General features: G+C 41.1%; 1 long non-coding RNA gene across 1 annotated transcript; it reads left to right on the top strand.

Annotated features, from left to right (window-relative positions):
* Positions 1-16,286: 16,286 nt before the first annotated feature.
* LOC144456253 (uncharacterized) lies at positions 16,287-21,364 on the top strand. Its single transcript, XR_013485176.1, has 2 exons — positions 16,287-16,371; positions 21,252-21,364. It is a non-coding gene; the product is annotated as an uncharacterized LOC144456253 (long non-coding RNA).
* The last annotated feature ends 460 nt before the right edge of the window (positions 21,365-21,824 follow it).

Below are 21,824 nucleotides of genomic sequence, written 5' to 3'. Positions count from 1 at the left end.
CTATCTTATTACTTATCTTGTGTATCAACTCCGTTAGCCATTTTTGTCCTGCCATCTCTAAGGCAAAAGTCATTTTTCTTGGAGGGAAAACAGGAGTGAAATGAGACAGAAATGAAAATTGAACTGCCAAGCTTCTGCCAGTTATCATCCTCCCATCCACCCCCAACAAAGGGCCTTCCCCTCCTTTGATCTTTTTTTTTCCCTGCCAGTATTTTTAAACCCCTTTTTGTTGTCTTTAGCTTCCTTCACCAACTTCAATTCATTCTGAGATTTAGCACTCTTGACACACTTTTATAATACTATGCCATGCTCTCCTACTACCTGGACTTCATTCCATCTTCTGGCCATTTCTTTTTATGTCTAAGTTGGTTAATGAATGCCCCGTGCATCCACACCAGTTTTTTCCAGGCAAATCTCATTGTTCTTCTTCACTGAAATTGTTTCCTTTTGTGTCTTCAGAATTTAATTCTTGATCTTCTCCCATTCACTATCTATCTTTCCTCTGAACCCTTTGACATTTGCCCTCCTAAAATGTAAGGTCCATGTCAGATGACACTCAGATATCCTGTCCTTCTCTTATATACCTCTAAGAAGGAAGGCTCATTCACCCCAGAGTTCCCATCATGTCCACCCCACCAATCAGTTCCTTCCTGTTAGTGAGAATTGGATCCATAATAGAATTTCCTCTCATTGATTCTCCCACTTTTTGAAACTTAAATTAGAACTCATTTTCTTCCAAAATCCTTTCCTCTCCTGAACTTACAGTTCACCAGGCTCATGATCTCAGTATTATCTTTCACTCCTCACTTGATTTTACCCTGCATGACCAATCTGTTGCCAAGTACTGTCATTTCTACCTTTACAACATCACTTAAATACAATTTCTTTTCTCCACTCACACAGTCCCCATCTTGGTGGGCCTCATCATCTCATGCCTGGATTATTGCAATAGCTTACAGGTTGGTTTCCCTAACTCAAGTCTCTCGCCACTCCAGTCCAATCTCCACTCTACTGCCAAAGCGATCTTCCTTAGGCATAGGTCTGACACTGTCATCACATACATACACACATATACACACACTCAGTAAACTATAGAGGCTCTCTATTACTTCTATGAATTAAAGTCTTCCAGAACTGCTATATTCTGCCTCTGTGCCAGGCTTGGCATCCCTCTACCCAAATTCTCATCTATTTCTTTTTTTCTATTCAAGTGATCTATATATTTCTATTACTCCAATGACCAAATCTCTTATTTTCCCCTCCCCATTGATCTTCACTCAAATATTCTCCAATGTGCATTCCCCCAGTGGTTCCAAGATTTCTTCACAAGTATATTTTTAAATACACAATGCTAGCCTACCACATCCTCTTTTACCTATCATATTCTCTTTTGAATAAGGCATGACCATCCAGAGCCGTTGTCTAGTAATGGGCTCCATCCCAGCAAGAGATATGAGGTCAAACTTGCCTCCTTACATTAGAATCCCTAATACCTTTTGTTCATTTATTCATAGACATTAGCTTTTACTACTAATTCCTTTCTTATACTTTGTCTCCTGTGCAATTCTGAGCTATTTCCTTCATTGTAACTATTCCCTATGATATTTAGATTAGGGGATATACATAGCACAGGATATACATACATATTCTCTCTCACCATCTTTTTTAGTTTAAGACCCTTTTGATTAGATTGGCAAGATACTTTCGCCTCAGTCTCTCTTCTTAATCCCCTACAATCTAGCTTCCAAACTCATCATTCCACTCTAACTGCTCTCTCCCAGTGATCTCTTAGTTGCCAAACCCAGTGGCCTTTTCTCAGTCCTCATTTTCCTTGACCTCTCTGCAGCTTTTAACACTGTGGATCATTCTCTTCACCTTGATATTATCTTCTCCCTAGGTTTTTTGGGCACCATTCTCTCCTGGTTCTGTTACCTATCTGACTGTTCCTTCTCAGTCTCCTTTGCTGGATTCTCATCCAGGTCATGCCTACTAAACACAGAGGTCCCACAGGGCTCTGTCCTAGGCCCTCTTCTCTTCTCTCTTTATACTACTTCACTTGGTGATATCATCAGCTCCCACGAATTTAATTATCATCTCTATGCTGATTATTCTCAAATATACCTATCCTGTCTTTACTTCTCTGCTGACCTCCAGCTGCCTTTCAGACATCTTAAACTGGATGTCCAATAGAAATCTTAAGCTCAACATGTTCAAAATTTAACTCATTATCTTTCTTCCTGAACCCTCCTCCCCTTCCAAGCTTTCCTGTTTCTGTCAAGGGCACCACTAACCTCCCAGTTCCCCAGGTGTGCAATGTAAGTTTTCATCTTTGACTCCTCACTATCTTTTATCCCCCATATCCAATCCATTGCCAAGTCCTGCTGGTTTCACCTTTGCAACATCTCTTGAATAGATTCCTCTTCTCTCCAGTGACACTGCCGCCATCTTGGTGCAGGCCCTCATTGTCTCTTGCCTGAACTATTTCAATAGCCTACCAGTTGGTCTGTCCACCTCAAGTCTCTTCTCACTCTAATCCGGCCTCCATTCAGCCATAAAAATTATTTTTCTTATGCACAGGTTCAACTATGTCATCTCCAAACTCAAGAAACCAGTGGCTCTCTATCACCTTCCAGATCAAATGTGAAGTCCTCTATTTAGCATTCAAAGCCCTTCATAACCTAGCTCTTCCACCTTTTCAGGCTTCTTACATCTTACAACCACACACACACACACACACACACACACATACATTTTGAACCAGTGATACTGGCCTCTTTGTTGTTTCTCAGACAAGATATTCTATCAGCCCCAGGCATTTTCTCTAGCATTCCTACTTGCCTAGAGTGGTGTTTTTCCTTATCTGTGCCTCCCACTTTCCCTGGATTCCTTCAAGTTCCAACTAAAATCCCACATTCTTCAGGAAACTCTTCCCAATCCTTCTTAATTCTAATGCCTACCCTCCACTGACTATTTCTTATTTATCCTACATATAGCTTGTTTGTACATACTTGTTCTCACCTTCATTAAATTGTGAGCTTCTTGAGGGCAGAGATTATCTTTTGCCTCTTGTTATATCCTCAGCATTTAACAAAGAGCCTGGCACATAGTAGGTGCTTAATAAATGTTTATTGACTGACACTCATCAAATACATTCTTACTAGCTTTCGTTGGGAATAATGCATCTCTGACTAAGAATCTATCATTTTGATATTTTAAGCAGTGGCCCTAACGTCCAAGGATCATTCTCAAACACCATATTCTTCAACAGCTGTTCACTTCCCAAAATAATTTTTCTCCTCTGCTTCCCTTGCCTTCAAGGGACAATAATAAGGAAAATACCACCCCTGTCTCTGTGGTCTTCAGTTTCTTGCCAAAGATTTCCTAATTATTACTAGTGCTTTATAAACTCTTGTTGGTAGTATCACTTGTGTCCACACGAAGCTCCAGAAGCGCTTAGTCTTCATTTGTTCAGATAAGGCTTAGGAGGTTCTCTGTTTTGTCTTGGCCCCCAAAAAACAATATACCTCTCTATTATTGTTATTGGTTCAACAAATAGTTGCCTCAGCATGCCTCAGCAAGGAGTTACCAACTATAACTACTCTTCAATTTTTCTCCGACCTATACTAGATGTTCTCTCACCTAGTAATTTCTGTGGCTCTAACCTGCCATTTTTTGGAGGATACGCAGTTTCTCCCTTCTCAGAACATCCAGTTCCCTTCTATTCAGGGAGATCCTCAAATCAGATTTTCTAGCTCCAGATATATAGCTGTCTTTTTAGTTCCCTTTCTCCTCTGAATTATACTTTTCCATTCTCCAACATCCTAACAATGGTCCAATCTCTCCTCCACTACCTCTGAATCTTTCTGTCCCATTGAAACCGTGCTTCTGTTTCCTTTAGGAACATTTCGTTGTGTCTAATTATCTGGAGTATGGAGAGGAATTCTTTAAGTCTTTTCACATATTCTTCCAGAAGGAAGATTGATATGCACCTGAAAGACAGATAAAAGTCACTTGACTGTGCTAGAAATGCAAATATCAAACACTCAATGAAAGTCACTTCACAATTTCCTTTATTCTCCATAATAACTGAGATTTTTCAGACTTAAAAAAATTCTTATGGATATTGACACTTCAACCCTAAGTACCTGATTAAAACTTTCATAGATCCCTTGACATCTTATTCAACTTCCTTTCCTTAGTCTCAATAACTCCACAGCCATGCTCATATCCTTTTTTAACCTTTCACTAACTTTCTATGTGTTTCATCAGTTTGACCCATCCACCAATCCACCCTATCAACTTGCTTTGCCCTCCAACTGTTGCTCCTACCTTTTCCTCCATGTATTGCCCAACTACCTTCTCCTTTTCCTTAAGTGTTTCTATTCAGGTTTGACTTCCTATTCCTTCTTGTTCCCCCTTCACACTTTCCTATCCTCTTTGACTGTTCTTGATCCTGCCCCTCTTAAATCTAGAAGTAGATTCTGGACCAGTATCTTGGCCTGCAGATTGTTCATCAAATTTTTCAAGTTTCTCCTCTCCAAATTCAACCTTTGATTAACTTCACCACCTCAGATTCCTGAAAATCAAACCCCTAAAAAAAAATCAGCTCCATGATTTCCTTCTCCTAACTTGTCTCACTTTCTCCTCTCTTTCCTCAGTCTTCTCTAACAGAATACAAAAGTAGAAATCACCTGAGAGTCTAAGGAGAAAAATCCTTGGCATCCCTTAGGAAGTTATCAGAGAAACTTCTCTTGCATGGAACTTTCCAACGTATTAGACTTTCTCTAAGGGTCACTGAATATTAGAACTGGAAGGGACCCCAAAAATCATCTAATACAGTGCTTTCTTTTTTACAAATAAGGAGAGTAGGGCACAGAGAGCTAGCTAAATGCAGAGGAAGGATTGGCGCTTCAATCTCCTGATTTTTAGACCAGTGTTCTTTCCAGCATACCTCATTCTCTCTCCTGCAGCTTTTCTAATCTATGTTTTTACATAAAGACAGATTGAACAAGAGGCCTCTCTCATTTCACATATCTAGTGACACCTTCCTGAACCCAGACACCAGAACCTCCATATTGGTCCTTGCATTTTGTATAAGCTCCAAGTGATAAGCCATTGGTTAAGACTTGTACAAGATTAAATTGCTGAGCTGGTTCCCAGCCAAAGAACTAGTTCTTTTCTGGCACAGAATAGGTGCTTAATTAATGTTTGTTGGCTGGCTGACTTTATATTGGCTGGCCAGTACACTGTCACTGCCATTGCTATGGTGTTCCCAATGACCCTCAAACTTAGACACTCCACAGTTTACGCACTTGCTCAGACCTCTGCTTGCACAAACTTGCTCTACTGACCTTAACCATCCTTATACCAGCTGCCTGCCCTGATCCATGTTCAGCCTAAACTTAACTAATATCTGTTAGTCACTTGCCCTGATCTAAATTCACTATTGCTTACAGTAACTTATTGTAAGCTACTCATGACTGAACCAACCATATCCCAGACCAAGAGCCTGGTTCCCTAAAACAATGCTTTGTATACCATGAATGTTTAATAAATGATTTGTCATTCATTTATTCTATAGCTGGTTTCACATCATTTATCATATGCTGTCTTTTACAATGATCATCTGATTGTGCATTTCCAGACTAGATCAAAAGCACCTTAAAGGCATGTACTGTGGCTATTATTTATGTTCCTCACAGTGTCTTGCACATAGTAATGGCTGTTATGCCTAGTCTGCCTGGTCAGTCTTGAGGTCACCAGTCCCAATAACGAGGGATTATACACTAAAGTGTAAGGATAGAGTATGTTCAGACGGGCTAAAGCAGCCACTGTGAAACCAAATGACAACATAAGAGTAAGGAGACGCACACCTTAGTCCAAGGGTCCAAGGTAGCTTCTGTGAGATAGATATGGTAATGACAAGGACTTGGCATAAAATATCAATACAACAGAAGTCTCAGAAACCCATTTTCATAGCAGCCAGAAGGTGCATGACAGTAGCTGCTCCAAAATCTGCCAAAGGGCTTCTGACACCATTTAAGCTAGAGCAGTTCAGTCTCACCCTACATGGCCAGCATCTTTGGAAACAAAGAGACCTTGTTTTCCTCCCACCAGACCTCCTCACCCTCAGTATCCTCTGGCAGGTTTCTTCTCTGAAGAGAGAATCTAAAGCCCAGGAGGGCTTGGGATTCAGGGCACTGGCCTCCTCCTCAATGCCATTGTTACTCTCTTGGAACTCTGCTCTGCTTGAAACTTATAGCTTTACAGAGATGGCTTTGGTTGGATTTAGCTCTTTGCAGGAAAGTTTCTGAGGATTCAGAAGAAATGTAAAGTCCTATACTTGGGCTCAAAAAACAACTGCACAAGGACAGGGAGGCAAGAGTCTGACAATAGTTCAAAAGAAAAGGAACCAGAAGTGTTGTTAGTAGACAACAAGTTCATTATGAGTCAGCCCTATGATGTGGCAGCCAGCCAAGCTAATTTGATTTTGGTCTGTATTAATAGCAGAGTATTTGTCCAAAATACATAAGGTCTCATTATACTCCATAGCTCAGACTGCATCTGGTTAGTACATTTTAGGAACATTAGCTAGTTAGAGACTGTTCATAAGAAGGCAATTGTGATATTGAGTCAACTTGAAAAATACCCAATTTATGATCAACAGAAGCAACTGGGTATGTGTTGGCCCGGAGAAGAGAATGTTCAGGGTGGACATTTTAGTTCCCTTCAAATCTTGGAAGGTTTTCCATGTGGAAGAGAAATTAGTTAGTTTTGGTTGGTCTCAGAGAGTAGAACTAAAAGGAGTGGATGGAAGTTCCAAAGAGCCAGATTTCAACTTCATAAAAGAAAAAAAAAATTCTCTAACAATTAGAAACATACAAAATAGAATTTACCTCTGGATCACCTCAGAGGTAAATGTGTTTACCCACCACTGGGGTTCTCCTAAGAAAGAGAGGAAAACCAGTTGTTGGGGATTCAATTTAATAATCCAATAAACATGCATTAAGTGTCTAGTGTGTACATACTATAAAAAGGATTATTTTCAGGCATGCATTAAGTAGAACAACCTCTGAAGACCCTCCTCTGAGATTGCTTGACTTTATAAACTAGTAAAGTACATCCTTCCATGATCAACATGAGCCCCATTACTATTAAAAATACTATTTAAAAAGAGATGAACCTTCTACTTGGTTACCTAAAAGGCAGCCTGGTGGTACAGTTTTCCTCAGTTTCCTCAACTGCATAATGGAGATAATAATAGCACCTACTTCCCAGGGTTACTGTGAGAATCAAATGAGATAATGATCACAAGTGGCTGGCACATAGAATAACAGGTGCTTTAAAATGTTTATTTCTTTCCTCCCTACCTATTAAGTTTAACACATTTAGCAATATTCACTAGGAAGGGTAAAGAATTAAGTGAGTAATTGTCTGATTATTCCCTGCCCACTTACAGCTTTCCTGAGAACCCCAGAGAAAGCATATTTTTCTAGGGATACCCCCAAAGATGCAGATCCACACAAGTCAGTGCCCTAATTGGTACAGGACTTTGAGAATCAAGTGAGCTCCTATGTCCGCTTAAAAATTGACTTGAACTTCCCTTTAACTGTTAATTGAAAACAGAAGTGGGGGAAGAGAGAAAAGGGGGTGAACTTGAGGCTAGAATCTATTTAAATCTTTCTCTCCACGGCTCTCATAGAAAAATAAAAAATAAATATGTATATATCATATATTATTTAAAATATATATTTAAATATAGGTATATTGTGCATATATTATATGCATATGTGTATATAAATACATATATACGTATGTATGTTACACATACGTGTGTGTGTGTGTGTGTGTGTGTGTGTGTGTGTGTGTGTGTTTTGTACCTCCAGCTGGGGAGGTGGGGAACCAGCAAGGCAGAACATTAACAGACAACATTAGAAACTCCCCCAGAATGTACTGGTTCTCACAGAGAGATAATCAATAAACAAGTATGCTATAAATGTATGATCTCTTTCAGCCTCTAAAGAGGATCTCTAATTCTCATAAAATGGGATACAATAACTGTGTCTATATTCTTCCGGATTCTATAGACTTGATCGTGTCTCTTCATTTATGCCTTTTCAAAATAGGGCTTTCATTTTGGAAATTTGTCACGTAACAATCTCCCCAACCATCTCTTCATTCCTCCTCACCCTTATCCAATGGATCCTTTTAACTTTCTTTTATAGAATTTGAGAGTTGAGAAAGACCCTAGAGATTTAACTGGGCTTCTCTGAATTCAGAATTCTTTCCATCGTATCCTAGTCCAACCTTCCAACTCATGCAGGCGTCATCTCTACAACACCCCTTACGTGGGAACTTCTCACCACTGAACTGCTTTTGGATGTCTTGGGGTGGTTTTTTGTTTTGTGTTTTTTGGTTTTGTTTTTAATTTTTCCAACTAATAAAAATTCATTTTTATTTCCATCCATCTCCATCAAAAAGAAAACAAAATGAAACCTTTGTAACAAATATGCATAATCGAGCAAAACAAATCCACACGTTGGCCATGTCCAAAAACCGTCTCAGTCTGTGCCCTAAGTCTACCAACTACCTGTCAGGAGGTGGGAAGCAACCTTCATCATTGGTCCTCTGAAATCATGGTTGATCATTCAGAGTTCTTCAAGTTATTTAAAGTTGTTTGTCTTTACAATGTTGTTGGTATTATACATAATGTTCTTCTTGTTCTGCTCATTTCATTCTGCATCAGTTTATGCCAAGTTTCCCTGACACCATCCCTTTCATCATTTATTATGGTATAATAACATTCCATCATATTCTTGCATCATATTTTATTTAGCCTTTCTTCATTGTTTGGACAACCCCTTAGTTTTCTAGTTCTTTGCCACCACAAAAAGAGCTACTATAAATATTTTGTAATTATCATAAATCTATCATAAATTGTTATTATAAAATAAATATTTTCCTCTTTCTTTAAGGTCTTCAGGGTACAAGCATAGTTGTGGCATTACGGAATCATCGGGCATATACAGTTTAGTGGATTTTCCTCAAATTATTTTCCAAACGAATATGTCTGTAGATCTCAGAGTATTGTGAAAATGATGAAAGCAAGTAGTGAGGGCCTCTCAGTCATCATCCTACAAAGTCCAAGATCCCTCTGTAATGCAGGAATCATGACAGGCTTTGTTTACTATGCGGCATATTACACTGGTACCTCATGTACACCATGAAGTCAGAGGCATACTCAAGTTCTGGTCCCACCACTAAGTCAGTCACTTAAACTTTGCATCTAAGCTCCTGCAATCATAAAACAGAGTTTTAATAAGCTTGCTTCACTTGAATAATGTTGCTGCTACTCAAATAAAATTCTAAATATGATGAATCCAAGAAGTACAAAAAAAGACCCCATTATAATGCAGTGTGATATAACGTAAAGCAAAAGACTTAGGTTCCAATATCATTTCTCCTACTTACTATCCATGTGACCTTGGACAAGTCACTTAACTTCTCTTTGCTCAGTTCTCTAATTTATAAATCGAAGGTATAAATAAACTGTAATACTTACCTTGCTAAATGAAATAATATGTGTAGAATATTCTCCAAATTTTGGAGAGCTGGATGAAAAAATACAAGGTATTATATATTTCTTGGGGTAAAGCTAATAGAAAAACAAGAATTATTGCAGCTGTACATGGACCATGGTTTTGTACAAGAGATGTTTCTTAGTAAAGCACATTATTCAGTCAGTCAGCAAACATTTATTTATGTGCCAAGCACTGTGCTAAGAACTGGGGATAAAGGGCAGCTAGGTGGCACAGTAGATAGAGAACCGGCACTGGAATCAGGAGGACCTGGGTTCAAATACGACCCCAGACACTTGACACTTACTACTAGCTGTGTGACCCTGGGCAAGTCACTTAATCCCATTGCCTAGCCAAAAAAAAGAACTGGGGATAAAAAGAAAGGCAAAAATTTCAGTCCTTGACCTCAAGGAGTTCACATCCTAATGAGGGAGACAACAATTGCATATACAAGATAAATACAGAGTAGATGTATTCAGAAATACAGAAATACAGAAAATAATAAACAGAGTAGATGAGGGCACCCCCTCATTAAAGCTATTAGCAAAAGCATCTTCCTTCCTGATCTGTTACTTCCAATGTCCTGCTTCCCTGATTGTGGTAATGGGGAGCTTGATATTACTTGAAATCACGGAGTTATATAACCAGAAGGTAATTGGGGGACCATCCAATCTGGCCCCTCCTTGTGCGGAAAAGAAAGCTAAGGTCCAGAGTTACATAGCCAGCACCAGTCTGCAGGCCTTCCGAATCTAGTGCGCTCTCCACTACGTTTCCTATTGTTTGTTGTTGGACATCAAAATGATAAATCCTCAATATCTGAACAACTGAGCAATCAGTAAGCATTTATTAAGTACCTACTGTTTGCCAGGCCCTGTGTTAGGTGCTGGGATTCAAAGACAAAAAATGAAACAGTACAGATTCTGCCCTCAAGGAGCTTCCCTCATATTTCCAAGGGGTTTCAGTTTATTATACTTCGCTATTACTTTACAGTTATGTTCAACTCTTTGTGATACCACGGATGATAGCACACCAATGCTGTCCATAGGACTTTCTTGGCAAAGATACTGGAATGGTTTGCCATTTCCTTCTCCGGGATTAAGGCAAACAGAGATTAAGTGACTCACCCAGGTTCACATAGCTAGTAAGTATATGAGACCGGATTTGAACTCAAGTCATCCTGACTCCAGGCCCAGTATTCTATCCACTGTTGTGAGGTTCCACTGAGCCACACTATAGTTAGCTACATCCCATCAAAACAGAGCTCATCGTCCAGTTTGTGAATTACTACCACCTCCTTTGGACATATTTAGTAGTGAAGGCCTAGGTAATAGACACTGGATTAGGGGTCATGGGTACCAAACGAGACAGGAGACTGATTCTCTTGGTCTTGAAATCCAAGTTGATAATGCCCAGTTATTTCTTCAGGAGTCCCTGGCACACAGTAGGCATTTAATAAGTGCTTGGTGACTGACTGACTGACTGACCATAAGTCTGTTTGAGATAGGTAATATAGTTCTGGGACTCAGGAATGTAAAACAGTTTGAGCTTCATTGGAAGAAGCCCTTCACAAATATTTCATCTGATCCTCACAACAACCCTGGGAGGCAGATACTATTATCATCCCAATTTTATAGTTGAGAAAACTGTGCCTTTTAGAAGTTAAGTGAGTTTCCCAGAATCATATAGCTAGTAAGTGTCTGAGGCTACATTTGAATTCAGGTGTTCCTGACTCTAGGTCTAGCACTCTATCCACTGCAGCCCCTAGCTGCCGGTCTGAGCTACAGAACAGAAAAGTTAGAGATACATGAGAGTTGCCTCCAAATTGTCATCTGTGGCCCCAGGACTGCTGAAAGGGATTCACAAGAAGCAAGCTTAAGCCTGGGGGCTGACCCCAATATTGTCAGTTTTTCTCTTTGACTCTACTTCTTTCCCAGAGTAAAACTCCAAGGAAGTCCCTAAAATAGTTTAGGCGCAGTCAATGTCTAGGGTTTCCTCATATGTGGGGAATGGCATCTCACACAAAGATACAAAATGGATATGCTTATGAGATAGTTTTTTATTTCTTCCACCACAGAAAATTCATAAGTTTCAAAGGACTCCCAGGTGCATATGAACAAACACAGGAAATGTAAAACACTTAAGTAGCCCATGATACTCAGACATTTTAGGGTACTGTTGAACAAAGTGAACAAATACTCCCCATTCACCTTGTGGTGAATATCACACATCACATATCGCAACGGTGGATACATCATTTGAGCAGTTCACAGCAATAGTAGGAGGCTTTGTCAAGGTACAAATCTCTTGATCCCTAATGACCCTCACTGAAATAAGGCAATCCTTTTACATTTGCCTAATTAACCGACTCTTCCATTCATTACAGCAGCTTTTCCAAACCTTTTCATCTGTCCTCAAATCTTGCATGGTTCCCCCTACCCCCTTCACTCTCAGCTGAGAACCTTGCTTCATACATTACTGAAAAAAAAATTGAGGCCATTTACAGAGGGCTCCCTCTTCTTCTCTCCTCAACTCACATCACTCAGATACCTTCCACCACTATATCCTCTTTTACCTCTGTCTCACATAAAGAGAAAATATACCCTTCTTATTGCAGAGGCAAACCTCTCCACTGCGCAATGATCCAGTTCTATCCCATTTTCTCTGGAAGATTGCCCTCTCTATGATCCCTATTCTCTCACTTCTACTTGATCTCTCCCTAACTAATATCTGCTTCACTACAGCTTACAAACATGCCCCCATCTCCACACCCCCATCTTCCAAAAATTTTCATTTCACCCATCCATCTCAGAAAGAAAAAAAGGAAGGAAAGGAAGGATACTCAAGAAACTGATATTTTATTATCTAGCTTACAGCTTCCCAACATTATGCTTAAATATACAGTGCTATTTCACTAACATAACACTTCTTATTCAAGACAATATAGTAATACTTATAACATCATTTTAGACAACTTCAAAGCTTACAAAGTGCTTTCCTCACAAAACACCTCCTCCTGAGGTATGTAGTACAAGTAATATACCCATTTCACAGATAAGGAACTCGATTTAATTCAACAAACATTAAGCACTTACTATTTACAGGGCACTGTGCTAACTAGGCATTGTAGTAGATTTTGCCTCCACTACATACTTCACATCCTAGCTGCTGTGTTTCCCTCTCATTCTCTAGGGTATCCTTTCCTAAACCCACACAAGTCACTAGCACATGCTACCAAAACTAACCCACCTTCTAAAAATAGCTCTCTGCTCCACATCCACATGAGCTGATCCTAGGTTAAAGAAGAGGTGTTATTTCAAACACACAGTGATGATGCCAGGAGGGCAGAGCTCAGTGAGTGCCAGAGTGGGGAGGAGAAGAGGGCGGGAACTCGAGCTCTGCAGATCCTGCCCACCCCTGAAGTGCCAAGAGGGCTGAGCCTCAATCCTTCACCCTCCTCCTTCCCCCTCATTTGGGGAGGAGTCCTTCAGATGCAGCAGCAAGCCGGGAGCAAGCACTGCTTCTGCGCCCTCTCCTCCACCTAGGAGGAAGGTCTGGAATCTGCCATCTGCTGGAGTAGGGTTCCCAGGATAAGCACCACAGCCCGGGACAGCGACAGCTCCCTAAAAGGCAGTCAGATCTTGGCGCTTGCTGGGTAAGCGATTCACCATCAGAAAGCTGAGGGGAAAGAAAGGGGGAGAAATCGGGCAGGAGGATGTATTTGGGAGATTATCCAGGCTTGCAATCTGCTAATTCTACAGATGAGGAAACTGAGGCCCAGCGAAGGCAAGTGACTTATCCAAAAGCACACAAACAGGTTCTCTGAAAATTCAGGGCTGTCCCCCGTTACACCGCTCAGCTTCCGACCCAGATCGGTTTCCAACCTCAGAACCTGCTTTCCGAATTATAAGGACCAGGCGAGGAAAGTAGGGGGATGGGCAAGGAAAAAAGGCCAGAGCAGGGGTATGGGAGGAGGAAAGGAAATGGGGGAGTGGGAATGGGAACACTGGGAGACGGGGACAGAGGGATGTGCGGGGATTAAAGAGCCCAGGGATGGTGACAGGAGAGGTCCGGGAATTAATGCATGAATGGCAGGGTTGGAAGGAAGAATGCCTAAACGTCGGGGTGGGGGAAGGGGTACAGGGAAAGAATGGTGGAAGAGATCTCTCTTCCCTCAGCTGCTAGTAACCTCCCCTAATTGTTGCTCCAGCCCCACCTCCCCCATTCCACCAAATTCCTTCTCATCTCTTTCCCTGTTTTCTTTCACTCTTCTAGCTCTCCTCTCCATCATATCTCCCACTTCAGGCTCCTCTTTTTCTGCCCTTCACTGTACCCCCTTTCCAGTCATTCTCATCATTTCTCCCCCTCCTTGATTCTCAACCTCTGCTCCCAAATCCTCTTCCTCCTACAGCACTATATTCATAAACCTGTCCTTCCTTCTTCATTCCAGACACCCCTTTTCTTCTTCCATTCCATATCCCTCTCCCTCACCCTTCCTTCCTTCTATTCTCTTCACAGTCCCTTCCATTCCTTCATTTGACAGCCTTCCTCATCACTTTTTCTCCTACCCACCTTTTTTATGGACTCCCAAAATGGGCCCTGCAGCAGACCACTCCATGTGAGTCCTTAACATCCACTGTTTGGAGGAGCATTCTGGAGCTAGATGGGAGCCCCAATGTTTGCTTTATTCTCCCTTCCCACCTACCCCACCCCCCAATTCTACCTACCCCTCATGGAAAAGGAGGTGTGAGAAGAAAGCAGAATCTCACTTCCCCTCCCCCACTCAGGCTGGTTGTGGAAGATTCCCCTGAGAAGTGGTTCCTAGGGAAATTAATGCTATTTCCAAAGATCCCTTAGGAGAGGAAATAGTGTTCTGCAGCTCTTCAAGGGAAGGGAGGGGTTATGTAAATTGTATGAAACCAGATATTTGCTATTAAGCCAATACTGTCCAGGTCAAACCTTTGTTTGCCTGCATTTCTTTCTTAAAACTACTGGCAGGAAGGCAGCTTGGAAGAGGGGGGTGAGGGAGCACATCTAAGGCGTAAGTAGTGAGAAGGGGAAGCGTTGACCCCAAAGCTTTGTTCAATTCCATAGTTCAGAAGAATGTGCCTCCACCCCTACCTCGGAAATGGAGCAGGGCAACCATGTGGCCTCCTCCCTCAGTCGTGGATTCCAGTAAAGGAATTGTCAGGGCTCCTGAAAAGATGCTTAATTTGCCATGATAGAAATACATCCATTTTCTAAGTAGACTAAATGGCTCCAAACAGAGCACATTCAAGATTAGGGAGACTGAGTTTTCCTAGTAGGAGAGCACTAGGCTTGGTATTAGGAAGACCTGAGTTCAAAGTTCTCCTCTGACACCAGCTTTGTGACCTTGGGCAAGTCATTTAACTCAAGCCTCATTTTCCTTATTCAATGAAATGGGCTGGATGATACCTGCAGTGCATACCTCACAGGGCTATTGGGAGGCTAAGATGAGACAATGGATCTAAAGCATTTTGCAGACTTTAAAGCATTATATAAATGCCAATTATTATCTGCCTCTCAAATACACCTTAATGGGTTATAATCGACAAGAGACCTGCTGTAGAAGTAGCAGGGAATGAAATGAAGAGGCAGGAATGCTCAGGGTGGGGGCTATTTTACTTCTTGGCATTTTCTTTAGGGGGAATCTACAACAATTAACCTTATCATAGGTTTTCTCAGCATCAAATAAGCCCCATAATGCAGAAAATTCAACCAGTATTTACTTAGCTGTGTATAAAGTCCTCTTCTGGGCCCTCTGGAACTCATCTAAAGTTCCAAAGTTTGGGCTTCTTTTTTTAATTATATAGTTGTGATTTTTTTTTCCCCGGAAGGAGTTTACAATTTGGTAGAATTCAACATAAGCAATAAATGTCATGAGGGCACAATGTAATAAGAATCCTATACGCTATGTGCTGTGCTAGGCACTGGAAGAGCTAGAGAGATAAGACATGGTCCCTGTCCTCATGAAACATACAGTCTAGTCGGGGAGATTTGGCACGTATACCAATGAATATAACACCAACTATGCTAAATGCTCCATGTAGGAGGGCCCACAAGGTCATCAGGTCAGATGAGGATGACACTTCTGGCTGGGGTACATGAGGGAATAATCAGGAAAGTAAGCTGACAACTTGAGCACCCTTGAAGGACGCTGACAGAAAGAGGGAGGGAGGAAAAAACAGCATGCCCAACTATAAGTCTATCCTCATTCCTACTCTTACTTGCTATATAAATGAAAAAAAATAGATTGGTTTTTTGGATGGACTTGAATTTAATACCCTGGGATCCGATCTGTGTCTTTCCCAGTGGAACTCTACCTTCTCTCTGAACAAGGCCTAGAGGACAGGCCCTGAGCACAGAGCCAAGACTAAGAGGCCAGGGCTGTTCCTTCTGCTTTGAACACCACCGCACTAGCCCTTCCTGCACTTCCCAGTGGGCCCAGCCTGAGTCTCATCACCTCCATTCTCTCACAGGTTCCAGGGCTCCAGTTCTAAAGATGAACTGGACAACAATAATGTGCTGGAGCCTCCTGCTCCTAGCTGCTTTCTTTTGTGAGAATGTCACCAGCAAAGGAGGTCGTGGTGGAGCCCGAGGAGCAGCCCGTGGGAGGGGCCGAAGCAGCAGCAGCCGGATGCGGATGAAGTCTGCCCCACGTTACAGCTCCTCAGGCTCAGCCTTCCGGGTTGCAGCTGCTGCCTCAGCTGGAGCTGCCGCAGGGGCAGCTGCAGGCGCAATCGCTGGGGTCGCCGGGAGGAGAATGTCTGGAGAGGTAGGCATGAACGACGGCGCGGAGATGGATTTCTACTATGGCAACCAAACCAGGGAAGGAGTCTACAGCTACAGGTGGACATCAGGGACTGACCCTTGGGGCATGGAACCCAATCTCAGCCTCTGCTTGACACTGGGCTTCTTTCAGCTGTTTCCCCTTTAGAGATTAGCTTTTCCTGGAAGGTCCATATGCCATCCACCCCACCTGTCCCTGTCCCACTTCCCTCAGCCTCACCTTCTTGTCCTAATGGTTTCATCTTTTACCTTCTAAGGAACTGTGCACACTCCTTTCCTTTGAGCTCTTCCTTAACTACCAATAGATCCTAAAGGGGCTTCAAGAGTGAGGATAGTGAGGTGAGCTGAATCCAGGCCCAGAGGTGAAAAAGCACCAGGTTACCTGGGATCATGAAGAGGACCACTCCAGAAAACTCCTGTAGTCAGGGTGGGCAGACTGGGTATTTTCCCTATGGTTCACTTTTCTAGGGCATCATTAGCTGCCCATTGACATAGCCTCACACCCAATGGCATTAGTCCCCAGATAGAACCCTTTTCCCCATCACCAATGGCATTAGTCCCCAGATAGAACCCTTTTCCCCATTTCTTTCCCCATAAGAACTCCACCCAAAGGTCCATATTATGGGAACTGACTCATGTAATTTCAAAATGGTTCTCACTTCTCCCAATGTCTGGGGGTGCTGAGAATAAGAGAAAATGTCGAACCCTAAAGCTTTCTAGCCTCCAGATTCCAATTGCCAACTCCAACTCTCATACCCTCTTCAGAGAGGAACCTAAAAGAGGTGCTGAGCCCAAGCCAAAGCCCAAGGCATGAAAAAGAGAGTAGTTATGGATGCTTCTGATACCTAAATTGAGGCCAGAGGATTGGGGACACACTTAGCAACAGGAAGGAAAACTGAGAGGGTGCTCTCCATCACTCAGATAAGCAATAGTGTCATCCCAGAGCTTCAAGATGAGGGAAAACCTGGCCTGCCTCCTCACACTGCCCTTGCACATGAAATCATGGGGCATAAACTAAATTTCAACAAAATCCAACTGAAGAGGGGACAATTTGGTAGGGCTCTAAAAGAAATTCATTTGCTGCAGAAAAACAAAGGTGCCTCTGAAGCATTTCATTAAGCCAAGAAAAGGAATTTATTTCTAACTAAAGGAAAGGAGTCTTATGGCCCCTGCCAAGGACATCACCCAGAGGCCTCAGTTCCTTGCATATGTTTTCTCTCTTTGGCTTTAGCTCCTCAGGCACAGCCCTATGGGCTGATCTACCTTCTGGCTGTGGCAATACTTAACCACTCTGGAAACTGGTCTGTTGAGGAGCAACTGATTTAAGCCTATTTCTCTGCCTCCTGGATTTGTACCCAACATTGTTTGCAGGGTTTTGGGGAGAGATCATGATTTAATACCACGAGTGTGAAGTAAGAAGCAAACTCCCTTTAGGCTATCTTTAGAAGAGAGAGAAGTATTACATTTCAACTTACATATCTTTTTCATTCAAAGGTTTTTTTTGTTTACTAAGATTAGTTATTGTAACAGCAAGGGAGTCCTCACCTATCAAACCGTAGGGATTTTACCTACTAATTTCCACTATTCTTCACTAAAACTCCTTCCCTAGGAGTAAAAGCCAGTTTCTGATTCATAGAAAGGTTTTTCAAACTCCCAAGAATCTTCCTCCTGAAGTGACTCATCATGAAGACTAATGAAAATAGAAATCTTGTGTCTGAACCAGACTAAGAAGAATGCAGACACCCCACAGAAGTCAGACCCTCAGGTCTATGATCCAAACTCCTCTAGTGGACTGTTAACTAAACTGTTGTGGGGTTTTTTTCCCCCTGTTCTGATGCCTTTCAAGGAACAGCCCTGAAAAAAAGGTTATGGGAAAGCGAATTTCAGCATCCAATGAAAAAGAAAAAAAATCAAAACTGAAGTCAGTTTTAATGCTGAGCACTCTATGATCCGTTCTGTTTTCCTACCCCCCTCAACAATATCTATTACAATTTGCCACTTTTTTCTTTCTACCAGCAAAAGGAATTCAGTGAGGTGCAGTGCAGAGACCCCAAGAATGCTCACCTTCAAAGGAAAAACAAGACGTTCATTCCAAGAACACAACAGTCTAACTTCAGAAAATCTTTGAGATATTTACTAAAAAAGAATGCTTTAATCCCTTCTGGCCAAACTCTCTCATTTTCAGGTGCCAACAAAATAAAACTCAGGAGATGGAAGAGTTCCAATTTTCATCTATCTACAATTCAGCTATTTCCCAACTATGTTCTAGGGTCTTTGTACTTAACCATGTTCTGTCCTCCGAAACAGTAAGGAGTTCTGATTCTTAAGATATTCAGTGTTTCATAACACAACAGAGATAGATCTTCAGTCTTGGAGAAAAACAATCACAGGTGCATGGATTTTCTTGGAAAGCTTCCACCAACAAAATCTTAGAAGAGGTTCAGTACGATCTTTGGTGCTTTTGGCTAAAGAGCCAGTCATGGCAGCCCTAGACTGACGGCTCAGAACCTGAGCTTTGGAGTACTAGGACTGCAGAGGTCTTGTGCCTTTTGGACTTCTGATACAAAGACATAAATGCCTGCTTCTCCTAGCTATTCATATAACTTGCCCAGGACTTTATAACAACATAAAAAAGGTTCCCTTTAGCATACTAAACTTGATCTATGGAAGTGAAAGGGCCTGGAACAAGAAATCAAGGAAGCAGCCAAAGACAAGAACCTTCTCCTGGGCAACAGCCTCATTATTTCCATAACAAACCTGGATGAACTGACCCAGATGGAGACTCCAAAAGGACAAAGAACCTAGCACTTTTTTCTAAAGATCTGAGCACTGTTATATACCACCCTCTGTTTGTCTCTGCCTCCACACTGCCATACTCTATCTCTATGGTGAGAAACCCATGTTATAAGCATGGGTCTTTCTCTACATGCCAAGACTGATGTTATGTACACGGTTATCATGACTTCAGTCAAATTTGGCAGAGCGAGATACCGATCTGTGCTTTTACCAAAGGTTCCATAAGTCACCCCAGGGTACTACAGAGTGGCCTGCCAGTGAAGAATACTAAGATTCAAGCAAATGAGGTATATAGTTGGGGTGAGGTGGGGCAGGGGAAGGGAAGAGGGGCTTGTACATAAGAGTCCAACCCTAGGGACTAGGGACCTTTTTCTAGTTCTCCAAGATTTATGGGAGGCCATGGAAAAGAATTTAAAGGCATGGATAGATTGAGATTTGTACTGTGAGAGAGGGAACACACCTCAATGAAGTAACAGGTATACTAAAATATAAGACTAGCAATCCTGAGGTTTACATTTTTCTCAGTATTTAAATCATGAATCTGAAAGGAAACCATTTTAAGATTTTTACCACTGAAGATTCATCTGAAACAGAGTATCAAGGAGTTTTAAGTTTTCTTTATAGAACTGTTAATTAATCAAAGTATCTTTTTAATGGTGTTGGAGGACTAGACAGATGAGCAGGGAAAATAGTTCCAAAGCTTTAGTCGGGAGTATCCATTTTCAGGGGTGACATACATCTTTCTGAATTCTCCTTTCAGCAGCTATTTTTGCTACTGTTAAAATAATCATCTAAATCCAAACGCAAGTCAACTGATACTAACAAGTCTGCTGCTTAGACATGTCAGGTTTCTATGGTAACCCTACAACACTCAAGCTGGTTTTAACCACAGAAGTACCACCAAATGATAAGGAAAAAGCCAAACCTATGTGATCAAAGACTCTATCAACTAAACATGACAACCACTCCAAACATTAAATACTTTTAAAATTGGAAATGGATACAACGGACTCTTACATCAGAACTCACATCTATATTTCTCAAGATGTGTTTAGTTTTCTTTAATTTTGGCAAACTTGAACATGAAATATATTCAGCATTTAGCAATGACCATAAAGTTTAATAATTACTGCTCTTTCTCTCCGGAGTGGAATTAATGTTCCCAAACCTACTTTTGATGTGAATGTATAACTCTGGACAACTGACTTCACTCTCTAGGTATTTGTTTTCTTATGCATAAAATCAGAAGGGTAAACCTATAAAATCAGAGGGTGGACCAAATGACCTAAAGTCCCACCAAACATTATGATCCTATAATCCAGTAAGAGATTATGAGAATACAATGCATTGGCTGTCAACATTGCTACACAGACATCTTCAATAATGATATTGGAATGCTTCAGAAAGTGCCCACCTGTCATGGTTACAGTGATCAGACTAGGAACAGGTACTAACAACCCAAATATAAACTATTTTTAAAAGTTTAAAAGGACGCCAGATTAAGAACTCTTGGTATAGAGCAAGGAAATACTGGTATCTGGAATGTTAAAAAGACCAGACATAACTATATTTCAGTATAGTTGGTTTCCTGTGTAATCTTATAGTTTGTTTGTTTTTTATTTTTTATACTTAAAAATATTATTCTGAGATTGGGTCCATAGACTTCACCAGACTGCCAAAGGGATCTATGATAAAATAAAGGTTAAGAACCCCTCCATAAACCTTCTCCATACTGCCTTTTCTAGAATTATGGCACAGGCTAAAAACCTCAAATAATTTAGTTCAATAAAATCCTCAAAAAAAAATTTAGTAAGGCAGAATTCAGTTGACTAAAACACTATGAAAAGCATATTCTTTTTAATAAACATTTGTTGAACGATTTCTCCTTGCTATCTTAACTACTACTGTTAGTAAGAATAGATTACTTTTTTAAAAATAAAGACTACTATTGTTCCTTATTGTATCTTGAAAGGAGCTCAGAGGTAGGTCTGATGTCTTTTGTCTTACAAGCTGTTCTACTTGACATATGACTTGCATATATGGCTCACTGCCTGGATGACTTTTTCATAGGCTCGAATTATATACTGTTGCAACAATGGAATCACTTTAGCTGGACTTCCTCCGTACAACACAGGATGGAGAGCAGCTGTTCTTGTATTAAACCACAAGGTACTTTTCAACCATATTTGTTCAAGGTTTATTTGTTTTGAAATAGTAACATGAAAATAAACCACTATATTAGAAAGCTGATTATTTCTTAAACATGAAATCTCTGAATACTGCAACAACCATGAACAGCAAGTTCCTAATAAATTTTTTTAAATCACTAGGGACAGCTAGGTGGCACAGTGGATAGAGCACCAGCCCTGAAATCAGGAGGACCTGAGTTCAAATCTGGCCTCAGACACATACTACTCACTAACTGTATGACTCTGGGCAAGTCTCTTAACTCCAACTGCCTCAGCAAAAAAATAACTCAATAAAATAAATAAATAAATGAAATAGCTAGGACCATTTCAAACTAAGCAGGGAGTTACCACATGGAACCAAGCTGTAGGTGGTGCTAAGGTGGTTCACAACAAGAAATGTAGGGATCACTGCTCTAAGCAAAGGTCTACTTTTGACAAAGTGACAACTCCTTGG

The sequence above is a fragment of the Phascolarctos cinereus genome, unplaced genomic scaffold (assembly GCF_003287225.1).
Source record: "Phascolarctos cinereus isolate Bilbo 61053 unplaced genomic scaffold, phaCin_HiC Scaffold_3;HRSCAF=262, whole genome shotgun sequence".
NCBI classification, from domain to species: domain Eukaryota; kingdom Metazoa; phylum Chordata; class Mammalia; order Diprotodontia; family Phascolarctidae; genus Phascolarctos; species Phascolarctos cinereus.
Note: the sequence above shows the minus strand (reverse complement) of the source record. Positions and strands in the feature narration are given on the sequence as shown.